General features: G+C 40.6%; 1 protein-coding gene and 2 pseudogenes across 1 annotated transcript in view; 2 read left to right on the top strand and 1 right to left on the bottom strand.

Moving 5' to 3' along the window:
* Syt7 (Synaptotagmin 7) overlaps positions 1-25,721 on the top strand; it is a 1,421,749-nt gene that overhangs the window by 518,572 nt on the left and 877,456 nt on the right. The window lies entirely within an intron of this gene.
* LOC137234377 (myotubularin-related protein 8 pseudogene) lies at positions 11,353-14,261 on the bottom strand (annotated as a pseudogene).
* Positions 21,439-25,683, top strand: LOC137234376 (F-actin-uncapping protein LRRC16A-like; annotated as a pseudogene).

Raw genomic sequence — 25,721 nt, 5'->3', positions numbered from 1 at the left:
TGCAAAAGGGCGGAGCCACGCCCATTTTGAAATTTTCTTTTATTTTTGCATTTTGTTGCACCATATCATTACTGGAGTTGAATGTTGACATAATTTACTTATATACTGTAAAGATATTAAATTTTTTGTTAAAACGAAACTTTGCAGGTGTTTCCTTCAGACATTGAAAGATTGGCTCGTCTTGCAAATGCGGATGCACCAGTGGAATACTCAGAAAGGGCAAAGATTCAGAGTTTTATAAAAGACATACGGGACGTCGAAACGAAGCGAGCTACATACACAAACCCAAAGCTAACATTTGCTGAAACGGTATCCCATGCACTGACTCAGGAAACAGCGTTACTTTTGAGTAAGCCAGCATACATACCCCATTGTGTGGAAGTGGAAAGACCAGAGTGGGTAGACGCAATTTTGGAAGCATTGAAGGGAACGCAGTAGAATAATAATGATGCAGCCAAATGCTTTTAGTGTGGAAAGCCAGGGCACATTGCGCGTTATTGCAACACCAACCCTAATACTTCCAACAATGTAGGTGGTCGTAAACGCAGAGCTGAAGGAGATGAGAGAATCTCCAAGACCATTCAATCGTTAAACAAAAGAGAGTCAGCCGCAAAGGGGCGACAGCTGGCTCCCGCAATTGAATGCGCTATAATCTCACAGATTGGATGAAGGTCGAGCAATCTTACTGTCGGAGGACATGTGGATGGAAAGAAGCATTTACTGACTGTCGATACGGATGCATCTCATTCCAACATTCGATCGGAAGATAGAAGAATGACCATATCTTGGAACAAGATTACGTACAGCTACGTGAGAGGACACCCAGGTAATTGGAGAAGTAGCATGTGAAGTAGCAATTGGGAAAGTCACGGTACTACACAATTTTATATTCGCAGATCTTGTTAATGAAATCATAATTGGAGTGGACTTTTTAATCGACCAAGGCATCAAGATCGATATGCAAAGCAAGACGATGCTATATAATGTAATGATATAATGTTCCTTTTGTATGCGTATCAAAAATTTCGTGTATTTCTGAAGCCCATAGTCTTCAAAATGATCTGTACAATGTAGCCAGTTGGTGCAGAATAAACCACCTCCAACTCAATATTACTAAATGTTTTCATATAACTTTTTCAAAATCCCGTTCATTAATTCCTACATCATATCATATTAATGGATCTAAACTGGCTACGCAGTCTAAAAATACGAGATTTAGGAGTAATTTTTGACTCCAAATTTATGTTTAATGATCATATAAATCGTGCAATTGCTAAATCATACGCAATGCTTGCCTTTATACGCCGTTGCAGTACTGATTTTGCTGATCCATACACTCTAAAACTTCTTTACCCCTCGATGGTTCGTTCCACGTTAGAATACGCTGTGTTTATATGGAGACCATTTTACGATTGCCATATAAGGAGGCTAGAACGGGTACAAAAGACCTTCATAAAATTTGCTCTGCGCAGATTAAACTTGGAAGAGCCTATTCCGCCTTATAATTCTAGATGTCTTCTTATTAACCTGAAGACCTTGGATAACAGAAGAATCTTGCTTTCGCTTAACTTTGTGTTTGACATCATTCAAGGCATATTAGACGCTCCGACTCTTACAACGAATTAACTTCTTAGTTCCACAGAGGAACCTAAAAAGTATTGATTTGTTTATTATTGAATGCGTGAGGACTAACTATGCATATTATGCTCCTCTCATCAGAACCTTACGAGAGTTTAATTTGTCCTCGAATTCTTTGAATATAGATTTCTCAATTGGAAAATCTAAATTCAAATTACAATTAAATGAATTTTTAACTTAAACAATTATTTTGTAAATATATTTAATTCGTTATGTAGTCTGTAAGAAACATTGTATTTCAAAGATTACTATATTTAAATAAATAAATAAATAAATAAAATATATGCAGATAGACCAAATTTAGGGCAGAACAACGTCTGCCGGGTCTGCTAGTTCTCTATATTATTCAAATTTTTTAAATATTAATATTATAATTTTTCAATACAACCGGCCTCTTGGATTTCAGCAGCCGTACAACTCACATCTGCCGCCAGCGATCTCTGCCGTTTTTTCCTGCCAATATATTCAGGTAATATTGTAACCAGCCAATTTATATATCTACCCAATAAAGCACATATTTTATAACGAGAATTCTCGTCTTCTCTTATTTCATTCCCGCATACACCCGTTCATTGGGATCGACCCGGTGCGCCCACCTCTCGCAAGGATCAGACGCACCCCTGCCGAACATTTGTTCCTTCTCCTCGAAAAAGGAACTACAGCACCTTAACTATACACTCTACAACAAAGACAAGATCATAGCTGACCGCACCAAATTGCACAAATTTCTATAACAAGCTAACCAGAGAATTTCACCAAAATCAACAGCTATGCCGCAATAAGGATGAGAAAGTTTATTATTTCATATCAGCGTCAAATCACGGAGAAAGATACAGCCAGCTGAAGCCTTTGCAGCAAAACAAGCTACGTGCCACGCCAAACCAGCAAAAAGTTCAAAGTAAGTGCAATATTTCCTGCCACATTTTTTTTTTTGGTTAAAATAATAAATAAAAAGTGAGAAAAATCGCTTTAATGTGCCATACGTGATAGTAATTAACCGCGAAAAGCGTGAAAAAACTGTGTAGCGCCAAAAAGAAAATAAGTGCAAACGCGGATCATTAATGTTGTTAAGATTCCTTGTGACTGGCCTGTCCCCCCACCAGCGGTAAGGCTTTCCAGACACAGCACAAGGAAGAGGTACACATAAGCTCACTTTCATATAAAATTTCACGCCATTCGAGTGTGGTAATTTTTAAATTTTCTTTTTGAATCACGTTAGTTTCACTAGTTTTTCTAATAAATTTTTGTTACATAGTTTCTTCGTTTTTGCACAAGCTTTATCACACGTTTTTACACTTTTCGTCGAGTTCATACCAGCGCGCGCACTTATTATACAATACAATTTAACTTGGAAGTGGCGAGTGGCCCCCTTTATTTACACAAAAGACATTGGTGTTGCTTCCCCCTGCTACCTGTTTTACGGCACAAATAATTTGCAAAGTCACACAAAAATAAAAAAATTAAGAGTGATAAATCAATTTTGCGTAATTTTAATAGTTGTTGGTTGGGTGATTCGCTCAGGTTTTCAAAGTTTTATATCCCTTGGTTAATTTGCTCTCCACCTTTCAACCATGAACATGGATTCTTACATTAGATTGGCCGATCGAATAATCGAATTCGAGGCCGATTTTAATGATATCAATGCGGCTCTGCACACTGTACACACTCTTGCAATACAGCAAAAAGAGATGCAAGCTAAGTGGGAAAAAGCAGAGAACGCCCTAGGGGAGTTGCTTGGCCCTGACACGCTCGATGCAAAGAAAATTGCAGCGGTCAAAATCAAGCATAAAGCTGCATATGCCGTATTCTTGCGATGCATGTCGAACATGGCTGAACTTCAAGCAAAATTGAAGCAGGAAAGAGATAGTCAAGTTCGACCTGAAGGAGAACGCGCGCGCGAACATAGTATCTGCCTGCCAGCTTGCGATACTGAGGTACTCAAGGGCGACTACCTATCTTGGCCAACGTTTCGTGACCTGTTCACGGCCATCTATACGAATAACAGTCGCTTAAGCCAGGTAGAAAAGTTATTCCACCTTAACCAAAAAACCCAAGGTGAGGCAAAGGACATTGTCAAGAAATGTGTTTTGACAAATGAAGGCTTCGAAACAGCCTGGAAAAACCTATGTGAGAGATACGAGAATAAGCGAATTCTCGTGAACTCACAACTAAAAATTTTCTTTAATCTAAAAAAGATAGATAGCGAGTACGGCAGCTCAACCAAAACCTTACAGCGCGATATAAATAATTGTTTGGCATCCTTAAAAATACATCAGATCGATGTTTCAAATTGGGATGCGATTATTACTTATTTATGTTCGAAAAAATTACCTGAAAATACGTTGGCTCTATGGGAGCAGAGCATTGACCACAAAACGGACATATCAAAGTGGGAGGATATGGACAAATTCTTGTCAAATCGTTTCCAGACACTTGAAACCGTGTCTGGTTTTACAGGGAATGCCCCTTCTAAAGTGCAAAAGTCAAACACGTCGCGCCAGTCGACGGAAAACCCCACAAAAAGATTTGGTGCTTTTCAAACAAAAGTAACAAAGCAAACAACAAAATCAATGTGTAAAATGTGCAAATATACGGAGCACAGATTACGCAACTGTTCACGTTTTTGCGATTTAAACCCGGTAGAAAAGAATAAATTCGTCAAATCCACAAATGGCTGCCTGAATTGTTTATCCCCAGGACACACAAAGACGAGGGCACCAGTTCGTACAACTGTTCCAAATGCCACTCTCGTCACCACACGCTCCTGCATGCGGACACACTTTAGCTAACGGCGGTGCGCAACCCTTTCAAAGATGCGGATAATACCCCATCAAATTCGGCACAGGCACGGAAAGTACAGGAAGCGGGACAACCACCTTCCTCTGCGAATCAGAATGTCAAATCCTGCCATGCCAATTCTAGCACAGGCGTGCTATTAGGAACTGCTCGCGTACACACTCACCATAATGGTACCGACTTCTGAATGTTCCTTTATAACTGAAAGACTGAAACGCAGAATCAATTTGCCAGCGAGGAAAATGCATGCCCATGTTTCAGGCATCACAAATGCAGTGTCAGCTCAGGTGAAAGAAGCATCCAACATCGAATTACGTTCACCAGTGGATCCGTGCTTCAGCCTGACTACACCCGTACTAGTTCTAGCGAAACTCACTGGGAATCTTCCATCCTGCCATATCAACGCAATTACTATGCAGGCATTTCCAGACTTGGTTTTTTCAGACAAGAGGTTCTACGTCAACGAAGACGTAGACCTCATACTTGGCGGAGACATATATCCCCAAATTATAATGAACGTTATAAAAAAGAATGTACAAACACACTCTTGGCACAAGAGGCAGTGTACGGTTGGATACTAACCGGTCGAATAGAAGCACCGAATCCAACGCAGAGAATCATGTCTTTCTACAATGAAGTTGCGTTAGATAATCAATTAAAAGCTTTCTGGGAGGTAGAAAATGTACCAAAAAATAAAATATTAAATGAAGATGAGAGGTATTGCGAAAAATTATTTAAAGAAACAACGAAACGTGATGAAGATGGAAGATACACCGTATCACTACCATTCAGGCAGGATTACCCTAATAACGTTAATTTAGGACCGTCCCTGAAACGCGCATGCTCTCAAACCTTCCGGAATGAGGGGCGACTAATAAAAAACCCAGTTTTAGGTAAAGAATATGTTCGAGTGTTGTCAGAATATGAAACGCTCGGACATATGAGAAAATTGAAAAAGAATATCCCATCCAACTATTCGGATAATTACTTCCTGCCCCACCACGCCGTTGTAGTATTAAACGCCTCGAGCCGTACGGCCAACGGCAATAGCTTAAACGATATTCTCCTCCCAGGCCCAGTTCTACAAGCCGATCTACCCATCCTTATGTTACGATGGAGACTATACCGTTTTGTCTTTAATAGCGACATCGAAAAGATATATCGTCAAATTTGGGTGAACGAAAATCACGCCAAATTTCAACGTATTGTGCATCGCACTTCCCGAATGACCCTATTAGTCTTTACGAATTAAAGACGTTTACATTCGGAGTGAACTGCGCTCCATATCTCGCACATACGATCACATCGACCATTAAAGCCAGAGATGAAATTCGTCAAGTCCTACACTCAGCGGGCTTTCCACTTCGCAAATGGACATCCAATTCAGAGGACATTCTAAGGGACATCCCCAAAGCAGACCTGCTCAGTGAAAATTTTCTGGCATTCGAAGATACCAGTTCAGTTAAAGCATTAGGCATTCGATGGAATGCCCACTCCGATTTATTTTATTTTAAAGCAGGGACACTGGACAACCCGGAAAACATTACGAAGAGAGCGATACTATCAGCAATCGCCAAACTCTTCGATCCCTTAGGATGGCTTGCGCCAATGACCATTGTGGCAAAAATACTCATGCAGAGTATTTGGTTAGAAGGCACCGCTTGGGACGACCCAGTACCGACCAGTACGCTGGAACGATGGAAAACCTTCACCGACCAATACCATGAGATCGATAACATAAGGATACCTAGGTGGGTCAACTTTTCCACAGGAACCAACATCGAGATCCATGGATTTTGCGACGCATCCGAGAAGGCTTATGCAGCAGCCGTTTACATGAGCGTGAAAACGGATAACGACATCTGGACAAACCTGCTGCTAGCAAAAACCCGAGTATCCCCAGTGAAAACCCTGTCTCTTCCACGATTGGACATTTTCGGAGCCGTACTGTTAGCGGAAATCACCGAATCAATTTTCAGGAACCTTAAATTGGGACCAGTGAGAGTTTACCTTTGGACGGATTCAACGATCTTCCTCTCATGGATAAGGAGACCGCCTTGTTCCTGGTCCACTTTCGTCGCACATCGGATCACCAAGATCATCGACATGGTCGGAAATAAGGACTGGTTGCACGTAAATTCAGAATCAAACCCAGCAGATTTAGGTAGCAGAGGATAACCTGCGTCTGAATTGGTCAACAATTCGTTGTGGTGGCAGGGACCTTCTTGGCTGCGAGAAGACACTTCCCAATGGCCAGCACAAGAAAATGACTACATCACCTCCGTAGATGAAAAGAGGGCGAAGACCTGCGCAACAAGAACAGTAAATACTACCGATGTTCTCCAACGTTTTTCAGACCTACCTAGGGCTTTACGGGTGCTCTCATACGTTATGAGGTTCTACCGAAGGACTCACCCCAAAACAAAAAAATCATTTCAGGTCAAGTCACCTTTAACCTCCCCTGATGAGATCAAATCAGTAACTCAACTTTTCATTAAAATCTATCAGAAACAACATTATAGTTCCGAATATAATGATCTACAGGCCGGAAAACCAATTGCAGGGAAAAGTGCAATACTCTCACTTAATCCCTACTTAGACCAAGATGGCATCATTCGGGTAGGAGGGCGACTCTTGGCGTTAAAGGACTTAGCTTTTAATGAACGCCACCCAATCCTCCTCCCATACAACTGCCGGTTATCCCATCTGACAGTCCTAATGTTTCATCAACAAAGTCTGCATGTGGAAAACCAACTCATGTTACGTCTGATACGCAACCAATACTGGATACCTAACATCAAAGCCATGATTAGGGCAACCATTAATAATTGTAAAGTTTGCACTACACACCGAAAGCGTGCTCAGACCCAAGTTATGGGTATTCTCCCTCGCGAACGCACGACCTTCAGCCGCGCATTCACGAAGACTGGAGTCGACTTCGCTGGACCCTTCGACATCAAAAGTTACCGCGGTAGAAGGTGTCGACTATCCAAAGGTTATGTCTGCCTTTTCGTGTGTTTTTCCATACGAGCGATTCATCTGGAAGCCACTAGTGACCTCAGCGCTGCCGCATTCCTGGCAGCTTTCGATAGGTTTGTTGCTCGGCGAGGATGTCCAAAGAATATCTACTCCGACAACGGAATCAACTTTGTCGGAGCCTCCAGAGCTCTCCGCTCGGAACTCAAAGCTTTCCTGGCGGACGCTCGCAACCAAACTCTATCCAAGTACAGTCACCAAAACCCGACAGGGCATTTCATACCACCAGGAGCTCCTTACATGGGCGGGCTATGGGATACGGCAAGGGGACAAACCACTAGACCAATTACGAAATTGTTACTCCTTCCGTCCCACGACAAAGAGGATGAAAGGCAAATTCCGCCTTACAAAACCCCAAAAACTAAAATTCTATTTCCCCCGACTACCTAAAATCAGAAGCCCACGGTTGGTGATAGCATAGAAAGCTTATTAAGGAACCCGCGTCTTCGTGTCTCTCTATCCCTAAGCCTGCGTTTCTCCCGAGCCATATATTATAATCAACCCCCCGGTCTCGTGATGGTGCGAGTCTACCGGGGGAATCCTAAACCTGACTACTGGTGGGCAATGGGGAAAGGGAGCGAGACGCACGAAAACACGGGAGAGCTTACCAAAAGCTCGCAAACAAAAACAATTTTTTTTCTCTATGTTTTTTTTTAACAATACTAACCGGGGGCCCCTGAACAGAAAACCCCACAATTCACTCGCTCACTCTGAGCGAGGACAGCGAAACCATCCCATTCACTCGTTATCCCATAACGAGGACTTCATAAAAGCCTACCGCAGAAGGGCGAACCGATCTGCCACAAAACACTTATTTTTTAAGAAATTAAAAAATAAAACCCAAAGTCACTCGCTCCCCCGAGCGAGGATACCCTAACGCAGATTCACGGTCTGTCACAGAACACACATATTCTCGGCCAACAGAATTTATCAGAATTCATCATATCACATACACTCTCACTTAACTGAGGATATGAAATCGGAATTCCGTATCCAACTAGTAAAGGTTTTAAAATCAAAGAAAAACCCTCCTAATATGCCTGGCCGCTTATAAAATTCAATAAGAAGAGAGACTCCTTCGCAGACTGGAGAATCCCACAAATATCTTGTTGGGGGTTCATTATATTTGGCACATTGCGGCCACAACCGCATGTGCTTAAACTTATTTTTTGTTGACGAGAAATAGTGAGAATAAGTCTGAACATTCGTGGTTATCTTTGCCGACCGGTAGCTGAATTAATGCTAACCTTATAAACTTCGGCATGCGGTCCTATCTTACTTTAATTAAAAAGGCACTAAGCGGAGAATTAACAATTATTCATTCGTCATACCGATTTATAATTCAGGAGTTAATCGGGTCTCGGTGGATATTTAGTGAAATTTGTTTCGAAACATCCAATATATTTTCAAGAAATAGGACTAGAGTACTTATCCTCTCCCACCCGAATTGGAAGTCAGATCTTCCACAATGCTATCTTCCCTTTTCCTTTCTTTTTCACTTTGGAACAAGTCCAAAACGTACAGCGACAGCTAGTTGAAAAGATTGACTCATAATTCAAAGGCAGATCTTTCGAAGCTGCGCCATTTGCGTACAGAAACTTAATCGAATAACAATCGTATTTATTGAAATAATTAAGGTCCCTTTTCATAAAGGCCCTTTTTGCTTCGTTAAGCCTCTGTGTGAAACTGGCATCAGCCGCGTAAGCACAGGTTGTGAAGACCCCAAAATTACAGGCTCTCGGGGCCTCCACAAATTTGGATTTTGTATAAATTGAATTATAATTTACTTATACATACATGTATATACGCTTCCCAGCTATAAACTGAAATTATAATAATTTATATATAATGAACTTACCTATTGTTATATAGATATACCTTTCAATTATAAAATGAATTATAAAAATGTATACATATGAAATGAATTTACATACATTTGGAATTAAATACATTTTAAAACATATATAATTATGACATATATTAAATTATATATAGAATAATGAAAACTTTTATCGCAGAGTGTAAGAACTCAAATAATTATACACAAGCATACATACTTACGTATAAGCAAACAAGGAGAAATGGAAATATCAAACGATAGCGAACACACATGCGTACAAATATACATTTAGGATGCTTAGCTAGCTTTAAGAACTTTTATTGTAAAATCAACGGAAGCCGACTCAAAAATGGTATAAAAGGAGCGGCAAACTCATAAGCAAGGCACTCTTGGCTTAGAAGTCGTAGAGTGAGCTATACAGTGGGCTGTGTTAAACATCCACTACGGAGCAACTGGTGGTGTGAAACCCCAGCTGTTTATGCTAGGTATACCGCCGAGTCGTGTAAAACGTTCGACGTATTTTACTAGGGATCCGGTGAGTTGTGTGAAACGCTCACCGATTACGTATTTTACCAGGGATCCGGTGAGTTGTGTGAAACGCTCACCGATTACGTATTTTACTAGGGATTCGGTGAGTTGTGTAAAACGCTCACCGATTACGTATATATTATAGTCATATACGTGTGTATATAGATTTTATTATTGATTTAAATAAATCGTTATTTTATAACGCTAAACCACATCTTTTATTGTATAGGCGAACCCATTCGCTGAGTTATACCCCAGCTATAAACCCGACTAACGGGGTTCGTTACAAGGTATGGACTACCGCAGTTCAAATTATTCTTCAAAACAAAGCTATTGAGTTTCGAACTTTGAGATTAGACTCTTCATAGGTTGTTGTTTAACTTATCTTAGAAAGAATTCTCAAATTTTATATCCGTTCCAGAACTCACACTTAAAACCATGATACCAATATTACAAGGTAAAACCGGTGAGCCGAAATGACGTTCAGAGAAAAAAAGGGAAAACCCATCATGGCCGCCAAAAGGAGAGCATGGTTTTACCTTCTAATAGTTGTATCATGCTCAAAACTAGAGCCATAATAGGTCCCAAAAATACATTAAAAAAGCAAGTTACTCACATTACAATCGCAATTTACCGAGGTACGTATTGGGCCAAATCTGGGATGCCTTCCTTCGAACTCTTACGTTTACGTGTATCTTGTCCACATGAAGTCCTGCCCCCGAGATCCAGCTCCCCCCAACAAATCCATCAGCAACAACTACGCGCGGCCGAATTGTTACCTATAATTTATGGATGGTGATATTGTATAGCACAAATGTGAAAAGGTAGGGGAATCACGTTTTCACTCACCTTGCAATCGTAATATTTCTCTGCCAGCGGCAGCTAAGTCGCCTTACAGTGAAAGCTCACTTTCGCGTAAACGTTTCAACAATAACTGTTTCATTGCTCGGGGAAGAGCTTGTCACACCCTTTGTAGAGGGCATGGCTTCCGCTGATGACATTGACTCTAGACCAGTATTGCTATAGATGTAACCTGCTGCGCCATCTATTTGGCCCATCATCGGATCCAACTCAACGCTGCTCAAGCTAGAGTCATCGCTAGTCTCAGACACTGTAGCCACACCCGCACCACCATTGGCTGGTGATGTCGAGTTATTACCATTTTGTACACCCTTTACTGAAGCGTTAGTAGCCATATTCGAATTGTCATACTCGAAAGCTCATCTTTCATTTGGTGCACTTGTATTTTTCACATATTTGCTCAAACGTCTCTATAGCTTTTTCAATATTTGCATTTGTAAGATGAACCTTAATCAGCGGCCCCAAAAGTATATTTGCTGGACAAATATAGTTTCCACCAACTAAAGTGTCAAATAGTTTTGTAATTCATCTGCATTGCCAGCCTCGGCTAGTGAATTTAATAGGCGCCATACGGTCGATGTGTAATTAAAATATCCTTCCCCGTCAGGCAATAGCTCCTCTTTTTATTTCGCTCTAAAAATTTAATTACCTCTTCAAATCTTGCTTCCTCGATAAGTAATCTGGCTACATGTACCGTTTTCAAATTGTCCAACACAAATCCAGAAGCTTTTGCTTAATTTTTCATATTGCACGCTTGGTGGTTCGCGTGGATGTACGCCACTCTCAAAACGACTAAACATGCCACGCCAAAATTTAATACATTGTGGTGCTAAGTTAGCTTTGAGAGTCTCACCCACATCTGGCTTATACAATGGATTTATGTATTCATTTAAATGATTCGACATGAAGCCCCAAAGTGAAAATGTGCGTTCTGATAGCTTTGAATCTAGTCGATCCTTTTCACAATTGCCCACAAATGTACCAAATTGGCATGAATGCACATGGTCGTGTAGGATAATTAGGAAACGTTCATTAAACACAAAAGCATCACTACGCTCAATCATCAACTGCCAAGTGCAATCTAAGAACTGTGTAAATATAGGTGAGACTTCCCGTAGATCTGTTTGCACGTGATCGCAACGCTCACTGAATTTGAAACCAAAGGCCAGCCAGACTCTTTCGATCAAAGTTTGGAATCCCTTAATAGTTCGGTGGTAGGGATCTAACATTAATGCAACCAATGAGCAGACCTGTGCTGTATGATCCCATCAATCAGAGCAATGTACAACCACGGAAACACCTTTGTCAGCAACGGTTGCAATTAAACTGGAAGTATATAAAATGGAGCGAATATTTTTTAACCAGCCAGATGATTCCAATGAAACTAAAAATCCACTCATTGTTGGTGTCTTTTGTTCGCAGGCTTCAAGTAATTGTTGCAAACTTGTATGCTGCACGTGTATATTTTCAATACCGGGACAATGAAATTTGATATTGTCATAAAATGCTTCGTTTTCGTAACCTTTGCCGGCTGCCCGAGTAGCCATTGCGTTAATCCTTGGTCGTGTCCACAACGTACATAGTCGGTGTTGGAGTGTTTTACGTATGGCCTCAACCATTTGCTCATCCTCTAAACAGCGCGCGCTAAAACCCGACAAAGGCTGACTGCAGCGACAAATGGATGCCTTATTTGAAGGCAAATATGTACTTTAGAATGAAAACGTGAACTGCCAATTAGCATTGCCGTATTAGCTTCTTGTGGCACATAAATTTGACGTGGATGCGTGTCACATAATTAATATTTCAAATTCAAAGTGCATAATGTCCAAATTTCATTTGGAACACGCATACGTTTGAACTCACTTTCCAATTTAAAGAAATCCCAACCTGATGACTTTGGACAATTATCTTTGGCCGGTTGATAGTTAAAGCAGTAAAGCTTGTTAATGGAAACTGGTTGATAAAACTTCATTAATGAGGTGTACACAACATGACATTCAGAATCTTTTTTGCAGAAAGAGCGACGATTTTACAACCCGACAAAGCCAATCAAATATTCAAGCAAAAAAAATTGTTTTTAAAAAAAAAATGAGTCTTTACTCAACACTTCCTCTAATTATTCCTTGGATAACGCTCGAAAAGACTCAGGTTGTAAAGCATCTGTAGCCGGCGATATTTTTAAAGAAGTAATTATCTGAAATGAAACAAAAGAAAAGGCAATTGAATAATTTTTTCAGAATTGTAAAAAAAGGAACGATAGCGGCATACTTACTTACCCATCACACAGTTTTTTTTTGCTTCCTAATGAAAATTCATTCAAAATGTCTCTATACTCATTTCCATGAATGAATGACATTTTGAACGAACGAATCAAGGTTGCCCCTTGCTTTTGTCTTTTCTTACGCCGTAAACACATTGTGCGCGACCCCATGGGATCACAAATTGGATCCGCGGGATCCAACAAACTCGAGTGTTAGGACCCGAACAACTTTACTTTTTTTTCGACAAATGAAAATTTTGTTTTATTTTGACAATTTGGTGCATAAAAACACAATCAAAATCAGCTCTCTTCTGGAAAAAAAGTGAACCACTCGAGACCGAAAAAATTTTCGCGATTCATTTGCACTATTTTCATTGTTAAAAGGTTAGTGCAAAATCAAAATGTCAAACATAAACAAGAACATGTCAAACTCCCTAAGCTTTGGGGAACAGTGGTCTAGCTTTCATGATAGAAATTGTTTTTGTGTTTTGAAGTTCCGATAAATTTTCGTTAGTCCCTTTTTAGCCTGTAACCCAAACAAGTCCTACGCGAGCTAGGTAGGTGCGCGACACACCCTAACAACCACTATGGTTCGGGACACAAAACAAAAAAAAAAAAAAACAACCAAAGGAGAAAAGAGGGGAGGAAGGACAAAACAAAAGAAAAGAACCAAAGAAAAAAAAAAGAAAAAAAAAGAAAAAAAAAACTTTGTCAATTCACCGTACAAAAATTACAATTTATTTGTTAAAAAAATATATTTACACACTGACAAGGTAGAGTCCGACGTAATCCCGCTTAATGCGAGCTATGCTTTCGCTGGCGATGCAACCCCAGCGAGGAAGCCGAGGGGTATCGGTTCCCGCAGCTGCACTTATAGCGTGCGAAACCCATGTGGAGATTGAGGTGGGCCTTCAATGTGGTTAAGCAGCTGAGCGTGTGCCCACATACCGGCACACAAATTCCTGGCCGCCCGCGGAGTCTGCGCGCACCCAAAGGACTCCCTCTTAACCCCAATAAAAACGGGTATACCACGAGGGTCCCTCGTCACAATACCGCACCTTCAATATTATGCGATTGTAGTTCCGCGGCACATTCAAGAATGTAATGCGCAGATTGGGGCGAAGTTCGAACGATGCCCTGAAACGAAAAGGAAAGAAAGTGGTACCATTATATTATGGAAAATGATCCCATAACCAAAAAAAAAAGGGGCCACAACATCACATGTTTTTTTTCTCGGATAAAACTTGCCAATTCGCTTGTCACGCTACAAATGCCGGTTATGTGTACAGACTCAGCGAGCATAGCAACACTAAAATACAATGCTGCCAGACAAACATCAGCAAATGAGTAAAACCAAAAGCGCTGATCACATGAACAGCGGTCGATGACAAGCTGAATGTCACACAACAAAATATGAGAAAAAAAACCGTAACTCGCTCTTCCTTCCTCTAAACTCCAACTTAGCTTAAGACTGTCTCTTAAACTACGAAGAAATAACTTTCGAAGGAGAATTTTCAAGTTTTATTTGCCTAAACTTAACTGCGGAAAAGCTAGTTGGAGATTATGATACAATTTTCAAGATTAATAAAAATAAATAAAGGAAAGTTCAGAACATTTATGAAATCATAGTTCAACCAAATGAACTTTATGAGAAAAACCCACAACAAAAAACGAAACATTTCAGAATTCAGGTCGCGTCAGAACTCAATCGGGAATGTCCTCAAACACTTTCGCGACCTGACCATTAGGTATCGTTACGCTGCCAAATTGGCAGCACCGCACAGCTGTCTCACTCCAATGAGTTGAAGAGTTATCAGCTGACAGCTCTACAAATTGCAACACTCGATAGTATAGGCTATTCCCGCCAGGGTTGTGTTGAAATCCACAAACACCCCACAATTTGGGTTTTCTCACACAACATGGCCCAAATCAACACAAAGAATGTTCCACGGTAGCGAATGAAGGCCTCTTTACATTCGTCGCACAAAATTAAATGCATAACTTCGTCGGCCTCTACGCTCCGCTTAAACTCGCTTTACTCAGCTATTTTAGCATACTTTTTGTAATAAAACACCTCCGTTTCACCCAACCAACCTCACGGCCACTCGCCCTGGCACCTCAGAAGATGCCACAACTCCTCTAATAAAAAAGGCGGTCGCCCCGAGAGCGACACGATACATTAGACGCTGGAACGGAGACCTCGGCCTCTTCGTCCAGCCCAGAAAAACCTAAACAAAAAAATGCGAGTCTGGAACGGAGACTTCGGCCTCTTCGTCCAACCAGACAAAATAATGCGAATCCGGAACGGAAACCTCGGCCTCTCCGTCCAACTAAAGGAAAAAAAAAATTTGCCAGTCTGGAACGGAGACCTCGGACTCTTCGTCCAGCACTATTGACCTTCTACGTCATATCACTTTATGGATTCTATATATATCTAAGAATTATGTATAATCAAAGGCAAGAAATATTCACTTTCCTCCACTTCTAATGTTTATTTTCATCCTAGCTTAGGTGGCATTCTGAGCAAGTCGGAAAGGATTCCCGGCCATTTTGCGTCGCAGACGAACTCCTCATTAAGATTAAGTTAGTGTGTAAGTCTTATATTCATTTTTCTCGTTTCAGCGGAGGTCATTGGCGGAAAACGATGTTGCGTATCGCAAGTGGGCCGGCAAAATGTCTCGCCGCCATAATCAGCGTGAAGCGTTTCCGACCCTATGTTGAGGGATTACCGTTTCGGATTATCACGGACCACTCCAGTCTCAAGTGGTTGATGACACAAAAGGACTTGAGCGGGAGGTTGGCGAGGTGGTCGCTCTTACTGCAAAGATACGATTTTAAAATGGAACATCGTAAGGGCACCCTGAATTGAGTACCAGATGCGGGAAGCCGAGGGGTATCGCTTCCCGCAGCTGCACTTATAGGGTGCGAAACCCATCTGGAGATTGAGGTGGGCCTTCAATGTGGTAAAGCATCTGAGCGTGTGCCCACATACTCGGCACAAAAATTCCTGGCCGCCCGCGGAGTCTGCGCGCACCCTAAGGACTCCCTCATCAAATATTCGGCCGGGGTGCGTCAGTAAACGAGTGCTGGTGGAAGAGAGTCAGCAAATACCACCAAAATCAGAAGCAGTCATCTGGGCAAAGGTTGATGGAGATTATGGGACAAAAAATTGTGGATTTTCGAAGCAGCAAACAAATCAACACCGAACGTACTTGTAGGAAAAGCCCTTGCTATGACAAAACCAGGTAGACGTATTCCGGTAAAAGTACTCAATGAGTTCAAGTCACCACTCAAACTGACCAAAGGAGCTATATTGGGAAGATGCTAAGAGGCTGAAATAGTTATTAACTGTGAACAGTTCCAGGAGCACGTTTCAACTAGTAATACTGATCTTTCAAATGGCATCACGGCATGGACGGAGGGGATAGAGGAAGACTATCAGAGTGAGGCAAAACAACTGCTCCTAAAGTACGCGCACATATTTGACAAATATGGCTCGAAACCAGGACGCACCAACTTTGTGAAATATCAAATTGACACTGGAGATGCTAGGCCGCTCCGTCAAGCTCCAGGTGGTGTTCCACTGGCGCAGCGGGAAATTTTGAGTCAAATCATACAAGAAATGAGCGACAGCGGCGTCAACGAACCATCAGCTACTCCATGGAGCTCCCTGGTAAAGAAGAAGGATGGAAAATGAGGTTTTGTGTGAACTGCCGGAAGTAGAACGACGTTACGAAAAAGGATAGCTACACATTGCCAAGAATTGATGACACTCTGGACTCGTTGGTTTTCCACACTGAACTTAAAATGTGGCTACTGGCAAGTGGAGGTGACGAAGGAAGACAAAGAGAAAACAGCCATTAGTGTCAGTAATGGTCTTTGGCAATTTACAGTGATGCCTTTTGGACTTTGTAATGCACCAGCTACTTTTAAGAGACTCATGGACCAGGTACTGAAAGGACTACATTTGAAGGCATACCTGGACGACATCATCGTATTGGGCAAGAACGTTGATGGAAATCTTAAGAACTTGGAGGAAGTTTTCCAGAGAATAGCTGGCGATGGTCTGAAATTAAGTCCCAAAAAGTGTTCGCTGGTTAAAAAGGAAGTAAATAATTTTGGTCACAAGGTAACGACATAGGGCATCTGCACAGCGAATGAAAAGATATAAGCTGTAAAGGATTGGTCAAGACCACAGAACTTGCATGAATTAAGAAGTTTCCTTGGGCTGTGCACATATAACCGCCGGTTTGTTCCAAACTTTGCTAGTGTATCACATAGCCTCCACGAGCCTACAATTAAAAATAAGGTTTTTGAATGGAAGAAGGAGCAAGAACTGGCTTTCCAAACATTGAAAGAGCGTTCGTGCACTACCCCAATGTTGGCATATCCGATTCCAGGAGCAACGTTTATTCTAGATGCAGATGCGAGCGGATATGCTATAGGAGGCGTTTATCACAATTGGGCGATTGACAGGAGAAAGTAGTTGTCTATTACAGCCGATCAATTGGAAAACCAGAGAGGGAGAGGGAGCTGTTTGCATTGGTAGAGCGCATTAAACATTTTCACATGAACCTTTACGGGCAGCGATTCCGCGTCAGAACATATCACGCAGCGTTGAAATGGCTCTTGCAGTTCCGGAATCCAGAAGGACAATTGGCATGGTGGATCGAGCGACTACAAAGCTATTACTTTTCCATTGAGCATCGAAAAGGTAGTACCCATGGAAATGCTGATGCAATGTCACGAAGACCATGTAGACAGTTCAGAGTTGATATCCGGTTGCTTGCATCGAGTATGGGAGAGTAAAGACGGTCAATGTAAGAGGAACCAGATAGTTATTTCCAGGAAAAGGATTCCTGACGTTCTCAACGAGCCAAATAATGGTCCAAGTGGAGGTCATCACATTTGCCGCCAGCGATCTCTGCCGTAATTGTTTGCGTTTATTCAGGTAATATTGTAACCATTACTATTTTCACATTTACCCAATAAATCATATCTATTATAACGAGAAATCTCGTATTCTCTTATTTTATTCCAACCCGCTTATTCCCACTGAGATAGACCCCGGTGCGCCCACCTACCTCCAGGAGCAAACGCACCCCGGCCGAACATTTGGTCCTTCGAGCCGGATATAGCAAGCTACAACCGTTGACCCGAAAAATCCTCCGTTTTGGAGGGGAAAGGCACCCACACATCAACCCCGACATGCATATGCATGAGTGCTGAAAAAAGCACACATACACGTGCATGTACATGAATGAGGGTGATGGTGTGGGTGGTTATAAATTAAGTCGAGTATCGATTTGCAGAGTTGCATTGGGGGGATCGCAATCAGATGCGGAAAAGTTAGGTATTCTGCCTAAACACCCCGGCCCCCCTTCCGATACGCAACATCGTTTTCCGTCAATGACCTCCGCTGAAACGAGAAAAATGAACATATGACATACACACTAAACTTAATCTAAATGAGGAGTTCGTCTGCGACGCAAAATGGCCGGGAATCCTTTCCGATTTGCTTAGCATGCCACCTGAGCTAAGATGAAAAAATTAGCGGTTATGAACAGTGAAGTGAATATTTCTTGCCATTGGTTTATACATAATTCTTAGATATATATATAGAATCCATAAAGTGATGTGACGTTGAAGGTAAATAGTGCTGAACGAAGAGGCCGAGGTCTCCGGTCCAGACTGGCAAAAAAATTTTTTTTTGTTGGACGGAGAGGCCGAGGTCTCCGTTCCAGATTCGCATTATTTTTGGTTAGGTTTTTCTCGGCTGGACGAATAGGCCGAGGTCTCCGTTCCATCGTCTAGCTTGTCTCAAGGCAACTGTGGCATTTTATGGATGTACCGGGGCGAGCGGCCGTGAGGTTGGTTGGGTGAAGCGGATGTGTTTTATTGCAAAACGTATGTTAGAATAGATAAATTAAGTGCATATGCGAAGCATAGTATTAAATACAACTTTTACCAAGCAGACATGCGTTATTTACGTTCGCCTGACATAAATTTGCAGATTGGCGATGCGTTCTCCGCGACGCGTTCTATCTGCACGTACCATTATGCTAAATGTACCATGCAAACCTGTCGTGTATTTATTGGTCAGCTGATAGCTGATATGGTGAGTATTTACTTGCGTTTAGTAACTTTTCTGACCCATTTTCATTTTCTACTACTAATACCACCGAGGCCCAAAATCTCCCAATATTTCAGTATTTTCGCTTTGAAAACGAATACTGCGATCAGTTTTAAGTATTTAATTGCCGAGCCTACCCAACTAACATCAGGAGGTGATACTGACCAAATCAGTCAATTTTGAAAAATTTGTGAATAAATTTAATCAAGAAATACATTTTTTGATGAGATAATATTTCACCAGTTTTTTTCTTTCGTGAATATTTTTGAACGAAAATAAAAAGTTTCGCGTAAACGATAACATGCCAAAATCGGTTATTTTGTGGCAGTATTTTTGTTACTTGGGAATATTGTTGTTGTGATTAGATATTTTGGTACATTTTGTCAGTATTTCACACTCACAATACAGGAAAAAAGTGAGTATCGTATAGTCATAAGCTATATATATACAAGTGTACATGTAGTTTTGTCTTGTTTACGTGTTTTGCACGTGTCATTTCATTGAAAATGCGCGTTATTTGTTTTAAAATAAATGATTAATTGTTTGGTACAAATATGAACTGTAGCTATTGTTTTCTTGGTAAAATAAATCTCCCACTACCACTACTATTTTCATTTGTCGCTTTCCAACATTCCGTTGCAAAGCAAAAACGAGAAAAAAATGCTCGCGAACATTTATACATACTTATGTATATAATGTAAATTCCACAGAATTGAAGCAAACGGGACTAAAATCGAACGATTTTTCCCGTAGATATATTTTTTTACTACGGCGCGTGGCCGTAGTACGAAGTTTGGTTTTGGTGATCTTTGCGAACAAATCAATGGTAAGATAATGGATAATTTAATTTATAATTAAACATATACTCGGTTGGTTGATACTATTCATTTATTTTTCTTTGGCAGGTGGATGGTGTGGAGATCCTGGCGGTAGAGCTACCAATTTGGTGGAGTCTCAACTTTTGGTTTTTTTTTGTGTATCTCGAGAATTGCAAGCGTGATAAATTTATGTGGTTTCTATAAGTTGGAACCAAAAGACTTAATGGCCATTGTGTCCACATTTGAATATAATACATCTTTTTTCTTGTTTTCGCGGTCTAAAAGCCTCCGCGGCGTTTCGCAAGTGAGACATTATAACGTATCTTACATGTGCTCAAGCGTTCAATGTGGTTGGAGGAGCTGCCTTTGGAGGTGTTAGGTTTAAGATCCTATTTTCTGACCAAATTAGCTGTATCTGTGGTTACAAATAACAACCTCGCAAAACGAACGATTGAATTGAGCCATAATTTAATTGAGGATGACGGTGCTAGTAAATCTAGCCGGTCGTATTGCCAAGTGGTCTAACATCGAAAGGTGTGAGTCAGATGTCACATTCGGTATCGTTGACTCAAAGTATCCAATTCGCTAACGTTTTTTTTTTAAATTTAAGTGGCAATAGCCTAAAAGATGATATAACAAGTTTACATAATTTTCTGGCACAACCAACCGTCCTTGAACATTGTGATCTCTCATCGACTGATATAATGTTGGAGAATTTATTTGGTGCCCATCTACGCGGTTATGCAACGCAATTATCACTTTTAAATGTTTCACATAATTCTTTTAGCACTAAAAGGCAAAGAAATACCGCCATCGTTTAAACAATTCTTTACGAACCCACTAAGTTAAATCATTTAAATATTGCTGGTTGTAAATTGCCCATGGAAGCGCTCAAAAACTAGCTACTTGGTTGGCGTGCATATCGGGGAACAGCCATGGTGGAAATGCTACTGGAAACCTTACCGAAGATTGCCGCTGAAGTAGCTGCTCCTCTATTGCAAGCTAAGAAGGTTACGATGGGTTTAAGCGGACAAGGTGAAATTGGTGCTGCCAAATGGACAGGCGAAGTTTTGCAGATCGTAAATAAGTTACCAAAATTGGTTAAAAAAAATTTTTCCGGGCGGGTTTGTTGTTTTGGGATATCTTCAGCGTATGTGCAACCACAGCAAAATAGTTGTAGTCCCAACAAGAAGAGTACGGATGTTCCCACCCATAACTTTCGAAGGATCTATAAACGGATCAGATATATAATTAGTGTACCGTATCAACATACGTGTGCGCATATTTGTATTTATAAATTAATCTTTGTATTATTCTTACGTGTTGAACCACGTAATTGTTCCATAAAGCGGGCAAAACTTAAGCGTAAAGAGTTGTTTGTACCGTTTTCCACATCCTACCAAAACGTTAACTAATTTGTTCGTCGAGAGCACACGATAATAATAGAAAAGCAATTTACATTTAAACTATCATTATTTGATAAACGCTTATCGAAAACAATGTAAACGCACTAATAGACGGGTGAAAAATGGTCGAGCGCATTTTGGAGGAGGAGGAGTGCAGCTGCAGCATTCAGCCGCCAGCTGACACGGTCGCCGGCGGAGCTGGGGGTGGTGCTGGTGGTAATGGCAATACCCCTGTCACTGCTGGCGGTGTGGTTATCTCCACGAATGCAGATGGCAGTCAAGCTGCAGGTGGACATAATGAAATCACTCGTTACAGCAGTGAAGATGTTTCGGGCAGGGAGTCCAGCGATGCACCGAAAATGATATGCGCTTCCAATGTCCGAAGGGTTATAATGGTGCTGATTCATATGAAGGTGGCGATGAAAGGAGGACTTACAACTTGTTGGTATTCGTTTCATTTTCGGGAAAACAGATCATGAAAATCTATCCATAGGATTCCGTTGAGTCAGTATACTTGCAACGCAACATTTACGAGTATTTAGGACCAGGTCGTCCATGGTATGCTGGTATGCGAATATCATCTCCAAGTAATAACCCGTGTTTTAGTTTAGTATTTACCAGGACAATTTTAAAAACGGAGCCGAGTGAATGCTGCAATGACCCTGAAATCTGCATTACCCTTTAATACACAAGGTCTCTCTTGTTCACCGTATTTCAATTATAATCTGTTTGGCTATGATGAGGGTTGGATATCTTCATTGCAAATACTTTGGACGATTTAAAGAATTTCAGAAATACTGTAAGTTGTTTGGAATTGATAGCGAAATGCTCATTTAGTGCAATTAAGGGAGCGGTAGGCATTTTATGGATGTACCGGGGCGAGCGGCCGTGAGGTTGGTTGGGTGAAGCGGATGTGTTTTATTGCAAAACGTATGTTAGAGTAGATAAATTAAGTGCATATGCGAAGCATAGTATTAAATACAACTTTTACCAAGCAGACATGCGTTATATACGTTCGCCTGACATAAATTTGCAGATTGGCGTGCGTTCTCCGCGACGCGTTCTATCTGCACGTACCATTATGCTAAATGTACCATGCAAACCTGTCGTGTATTTATTGGTCAGCTGATAGCTGATATGGTGAGTATTTACTTGCCCTTGAAAAAAAAAATTAGGTCACTGGGGCAGTAGCACACTAAGCCAGTAGAAACAGTTGACTTTTTTCAATTTCAGGATTTTGTCATGTAGGGATTCTTTAATTTCGGGACTCGGATTGTTTTGTACCGAACCCTTATAATGACTGTTTGTGATGTTTGTTGTTGAAAACAACAAGTCCTGCCCCCACAGCCAGAACAAAACCAAGCAATACCGAAGGCAAAAAAATCAAAAAATGAAAAAAAAAACATTTTTTTGTAAATGACAGCATAATTTTATTTTAAATGAGGTGTTGACCGTTATTTTGTGCGTTAGTATTTTTTGGGACTGCCCGAGGCGTCAATATGGGTCAAAAAGCCGATCCCGAATTTGTTTCTTTTGCGGGTATTCGGTACCAGCGTGCGTCATTTGACGCAGCACTAAAAAATAAGCAAATATATATACATAAGTTGGTATAAGTATATGGACAGTCAGTGCACGGACCTTACCGCATTGGTACGTTTAGTATCTTTTCTGACCCATTTTCATTTTCTACTACTAATACCACCGCGGCCCAAAATCTCCCAATATTTCAGTATTTTCGCTTTGAAAACGAATACTGCGATCAGTTTTAAGTATTTAATTGCCGAGCCTACCCAACTAACATCAGGAGGTGATACTGACCAAATCAGTCAATTTTGAAAAATTTGTGAATAAATTTAATCAAGAAATACATTTTTTGATGAGATAATATTTCACCAGTTTTTTTCTTTCGTGAATATTTTTGAACGAAAATAAAAAGTTTCGCGTAAACGATAACATGCCAAAATCGGTTATTTTGTGGCAGTATTTTTGTTACTTGGGAATATTGTTGTTGTGATTAGATATTTTGGTACATTTTGTCAGTATTTCACACTCACAATACAGGAAAAAAGTGAGTATCGTATAGTCATAAGCTATATATATACAAGTGTACATGTAGTTTTGTCTTGTTTACGTGTTTTGCACGTGTCATTTCATTGAAAATGCGCGTTATTTGTTTTAAAATAAATGATTAATTGTTTGGTACAAATATGAACTGTAGCTATTGTTTCCTTGGTAAAATAAATCTCCCACTACCACTACTATTTTCATTTGTCGCTTTTCAACATTCCGTTGCAAAGCAAAAACGAGAAAAAAATGCTCGCGAACATTTATACATACTTATGTATATAATGTAAATTCCACAGAATTGAAGCAAACGGGACTAAAATCGAACGATTTTTCCCGTAGATATATTTATTTACTACGGCGCGTGGCCGTAGTACGAAGTTTGGTTTTGGTGATCTTTGCGAACAAATCAATGGTAAGATAATGGATAATTTAATTTATAATTAAACATATACTCGGTTGGTTGATACTATTCATTTATTTTTCTTTGGCAGGTGGATGGTGTGGAGATCCTGGCGGTAGAGCTACCAATTTGGTGGAGTCTCAACTTTTGGTTTTTTTTTGTGTATCTCGAGAATTGCAAGAAAAACAAATTGCATTTACATTTCCATCATGTTAAACTAATGAGGATTTAATTTTTCCCACTTTTTCTTCCTCTCTAGATCGAATGCCACTTTCACTACTTAGACATACCGGCAGTGGAAAGTAAAAAATCCGCACACTTCTCGATCATAACGAACGAGAGCGCACATTCATTTGTAACCAGCTTTGATGCGGGAAGCTTTAGTCCGAATTCTGACGTCATACCCATTGATTTGGCATCGGCGATTATGCACATTTTTTCCACAGTTCCTCTTAAGTACATCGTAAAAAGGATCGATATGTAGCAACCTGAACACGAAGTCATATTTTCGAACGAGTTTCGTTTCACCGACCCGCGTATTGTTGGCCCATGTGGCGGTTTTAGCATACAATATGCATGTATGTGCGACTTTCCTGGTGTACCCTACAGAGAGGAAGTCGCATGGGATATTGATACAATTTATTTATCACATGATACACGCGTGATAAATTTATGTGGTTTCTATCAGTTGGAACCAAAAGACTTAATGGCCATTGTGTCCGCATTTTAATATAATACATCTTTTTTCTTATTTTCGCGGTCTAAAAGCCTCCGCGGCGTTTCGCTAGTGAGACATTACAACGTATCTTACATGTGCTCAAGCGTTCAATGTGGTTGGAGGAGCTGCATTTGGAGGTGTTAGGTTTAAGATCCTATTTTCTGACCAAATTAGCTGTATCTGTGGTTACAAATAACAACCTCGCAAAACGAACGATTGACTTGAGCCATAATTTAATTGAGGATGACGGTGCTAGTAAATCTAGCCGGTCGTATTGCCAAGTGGTCTAACATCGAAAGGTGTGAGTCAGATGTCACATTCGGTATCGTTGACTCAAAGTATCCAATTCGCTAACGTTTTTTTTTTTTTAATTTAAGTGGCAATAGCCTAAAAGATGATATAACAAGTTTACATAATTTTCTGGCACAACCAACCGTCCTTGAACATTGTGATCTCTCATCGACTGATATAATGTTGGAGAATTTATTTGGTGCCCATCTACGCGGTTATGCAACGCAATTATCACTTTTAAATGTTTCACATAATTCTTTTAGCACTAAAAGGCAAAGAAATACCGCCATCGTTTAAACAATTCTTTACGAACCCACTAAGTTAAATCATTTAAATATTGCTGGTTGTAAATTGCCCATGGAAGCGCTCAAAAACTTGCTACTTTCTTGGCGTGCATATCGGGGAACAGCCATGGTGGAAATGCTACTGGAAACCTTACCGAAGATTGCCGCTGAAGTAGCTGCTCCTCTATCGCAAGCTAAGAAGGTTACGATGGGTTTAAGCGGACAAGGTGAAATTGGTGCTGCCAAATGGACAGGCGAAGTTTTGCAGATCGTAAATAAGTTACCAAAATTGGTTAAAAAAAATGTTTCCGGGCGGGTTTGTTGTTTTGGGATATCTTCAGCGTATGTGCAACCACAGCAAAATAGTTGTAGTCCCAACAAGAAGAGTACGGATGTTCCCACCCATAACTTTCGAAGGATCTATAAACGGATCAGATATATAATTAGTGTACCGTATCAACATACGTGTGCGCATATTTGTATTTATAAATTAATCTTTGTATTATTCTTACGTGTTGAACCACGTAATTGTTCCATAAAGCGGGCAAAACTTAAGCGTAAAGAGTTGTTTGTACCGTTTTCCACATCCTACCAAAACGTTAACTAATTTGCTCGTCGAGAGCACACGATAATGATAGAAAAGCA

Source organism: Eurosta solidaginis, chromosome X (genome assembly GCF_040869045.1).
Source record: "Eurosta solidaginis isolate ZX-2024a chromosome X, ASM4086904v1, whole genome shotgun sequence".
NCBI classification, from domain to species: Eukaryota; Metazoa; Arthropoda; class Insecta; order Diptera; family Tephritidae; genus Eurosta; species Eurosta solidaginis.
This window is presented reverse-complemented; position numbering and strand designations above follow the sequence as displayed.